Here is a 3,497-nt window from a genome sequence, read left to right as displayed (position 1 = left end):
TTCTCTTGTGGGTCGTTTATGACTTATCTCCGACAACGCCTCCTTCATTCAATAACGCTATCTATGGTGACAACGACACTCCTTATGATCTGCTACATCCACTACCACGTTGAGGCTTTCTTGAAGAGTAAGAAATTACGTCATCGGCGTGAGATCCGCCGGTGAGGATTCTCTTTCTCTCTATCTCTTTTCTCTCTCGGCTACGTGTGCAAGTTTTAGAGTGAAGCCAAGATTGTGCTGGTTATGGAGGGTGTGAGTTGGGAGTTTATGAAGGGGCATGTTACAGTTTGAATCTGCGAAAAGAGCGCCTTGCCAGATATCTAGCGATTTTCAACGAGGTTTGATTTTTTTTTTAAATATCTATCGTTACATTATACCCTCCTAAAAAGGACCTTCGTCCTCGAAAGTGTCTACATTAAAAAATGGTTATGGGTATTTCTCCTCATTTCGTCCTCCCGTTCCCACGTAGCCTCCTTTATTTGCTAGTTTCTCCACAACACTGGGACAAAAGCAATGTCCTTGGTGCATAAAGTTTGTACTTCACATGTCAAGACCCTCACGGGTCTTTCTTCGTAACTAAAGTCTTCTACCACCTCCAAGGGCTCATAATCTATCACATGCGTGGGATTGTGAACCTTATGCTGAAGCAATCCGGAAAGCAAACTTTTCGGGAATGACCGAAAAATTTTAATCCACATCAGCAGTCCACGTGGGTCATTGACTACCAAATTAGAAACATCCTAGGTGGACGATTTTATCCTTTCTCAGCCCTCAATGAGAAGAAACAAACATTATAAAAGGAAAAGAATACCAAAAAAGGAGTGGAGCCACACTTCAGGAGAAAAATCGGATTAGACATCAGCAGCCTATACTGCAATAAACTGTTGTGAAATCAAAGAAAAAGAAGAGAACCCTAATCCAGTACCTGTCAGTTGACAGCAGAAGGAAAAGGAGACCAACAAGGATTGATTAGGGCAAAGAGGTGGACATAAGAGCTCAAGGGAAGGGAATTTCCATTGACGAACGACAACAAAGCGGGATAACTCTCTATTTCCTTATTCTCTTTTTTTATTCCATCAATCTTACTTGATTGAGATGCGGATTCCTCTATTTAATTCAGTTTGTATGAAGAGCTAAACTTTATAGGGGAGGCGTGAGAGTTTTATATAGTTTAAGTATGTTGGCAGTATGATCTTAGTTGATTAAAGAGTCATTGTTAATGATTTACATGTGTGTTTAATTAGCTACTTTACGTACACAGTTGTTCTCTTATTCGGGAGAAGAGAGGGAGCAATGAACTTCCTTTTAATACTTTACTTCCATCGCAAGGAGACTTGAAGGGTAATAAAAAGGTTAGAAATAATTCTTCCCCTCTAGCCTTGTTAATAGAAATTACAAATAAATAATCACCATGCATCACCTGAGAAGTGGGCTTGGAAATCTATTAAAAGAACTAAAATCTCCTACCAAACTCAATAACTTATCTATTTAATCTCTTTTTGCCAAACCTTCTTCATTATCATTGATTTTCTCATCATTTTCTGTTATTGTACAGTAGTGGCACTCTGCTTTAGTTTTATTTATTTGGTCAAAATCACCAACACCCATTTGAATGTTACCCAAAAACTTCCTTAATTTCCCGCCATTAAATTAACCAAAAAGATAGGTTCTCTGTGGAATCGATAATTTACTTATTACTTGCTACTTGTGATACTTATTACTTGCTACTTGTGATAGTGTATACTTACCGTTATTCTTGTGAATTTTCCATCATTTTATTATATACATCCACAAGCGACCAATTTTTTGGCACCGTTGCCGGGGAAGCTAATTTGGTTATTTTACTTGTTGTAGATTTTCGTGAGTTGGATCCAAAAAGAAGCTAAAGTAAGTTGTTCTACTGCTGAATTAATTGCTGCAGAATTCTGTGCATGAACCCACCTACGAGTTTGGAATTTATTTTTGATCCCGAAATAAAGAGAACCTTTAGATGAAAGTTGAGGGATAAAAAGATAATGGCATAACAGAATATACAGCAAATGGCCCAACTAAATCAGGAGTTTGAAAATCTAGCGATGATGGCTAATCAAGAGAGAATTACTGCTAATGCCATTCATTTAGCATATGACAGAGAAAGAGCAATCCGAGCATATGCACACCCAGCTATGGAAGAGCTAAATCCGTGCATTATTAGACCTGAAATGCAACCAACCACATTTGAGCTAATGCCCTTGATGTTTCAAATGTTGCAAACCATTTGGGCAATTTCATGGACTACCGTCGGAAGATCCCCACCTACACCTAAAATCATTTTTGGGAGTTAGTGACTCATTTTGATTTCAAGGAGTGGATAAAGACGTGATTAGATTGAGCTTATTCCCTTATTCCTTGAAATATGGTGCGAAATCATGGTTGAATACCATAGCACCGGGAACAATTGATTCTTGGAATAGTCTAGCAGAGAAATTTTTAATCAAGTATTTTCCACCCACTAGAAATGCACGGTTCAAAAATGAGATTGTTGCTTTTCAACAGTTTGAAGATGAGACACTAAGTGAAGCTTGGGAGAGATTCAAGGAGATGCTTAGGAAGTGTCCTCACCATGGACTACCGCATTGTATCCAAATGGAGACTTTCTACAATGGATTGAATATTGCTATTAAACAAGTGGTGGATGCTTCCGCCAATGTTGCTATTTTGTCAAAGACATACAATGAAGCATATGAGATTTTAGAGAGAATAGCATCTAACAATTGTCAATGGGTCGATGTGAGAAGCAATCCAAGAAAGAAGACCCGAGGAGTACTTGAAGTTGATGCTTTGTCTCTATCACGCTCACTAGCTTCGGTGACTAATATTTTACAAAACCTAGCATTGGGACAAGACTCAATGACCAAAGCACCAGCCCATACAACTGTTGTAATGACCCAGACGGTAGGTGAATCTTGTGTATATTGTGGAGAGGAACACACTTTTGATCAATGTCCAAGCAATCCAACCTCAATATTTTATGTGGGGAATCAAGCTAGTCAAGGCAACCCGAAAAATAATCCCTTCTCAAATACTTATAATCTTGGGTGAAGAAACTATCCAAACTTCTCATGGAAGAAGGCTCATACAATCAACAAATGCCACCTGAAGCAAATTACCTTTCGGGTTTTGGATTACAAAATCAATTGGCATATGGTTCTCAACAAGCCAACACTCAAGGGAAAGGAACTAGCCAAACTCAACACATACCGGGAAAATCGTTTGAGAGCCTAATATGGCTAAAAATAATGTTGTGATACAAAGACAACAAGCATCATTGCGAAATTTAGAAGTTCAAGTAGGTCAATTAGCAAATGAGTTACGAAATAGACCTCTTGGTAAGCTGCCAGCAGACACCAAAATGCCAAAAAGAGGTTATGGAGCAATGCCAAGCAATAGAATTGAGAGGTGGGAAAGAAATACTCAATAGGGGAGAAAAAATTAAAGAACACAATGATAGTCAAAAT

General features: G+C 38.4%; 1 non-coding gene across 1 annotated transcript; it reads right to left on the bottom strand.

Annotated features, from left to right (window-relative positions):
* Nucleotides 1–2,503: 2,503 nt before the first annotated feature.
* On the bottom strand, nucleotides 2,504–2,609 carry LOC111810955 (small nucleolar RNA R71). The gene has a single exon (XR_002817471.1). It is a non-coding gene; the product is annotated as a small nucleolar RNA R71 (small nucleolar RNA).
* Between the last annotated feature and the right edge of the window lie 888 nt (nucleotides 2,610–3,497).

Source organism: Cucurbita pepo, chromosome 14 (genome assembly GCF_057944985.1).
Source record: "Cucurbita pepo subsp. pepo isolate OVF chromosome 14, ASM5794498v1, whole genome shotgun sequence".
NCBI lineage: Eukaryota > Viridiplantae > Streptophyta > Magnoliopsida > Cucurbitales > Cucurbitaceae > Cucurbita > Cucurbita pepo.
The sequence above is the reverse complement of the archived record's forward strand: the minus strand, read 5'-3'. Positions and strand labels throughout refer to the sequence as shown.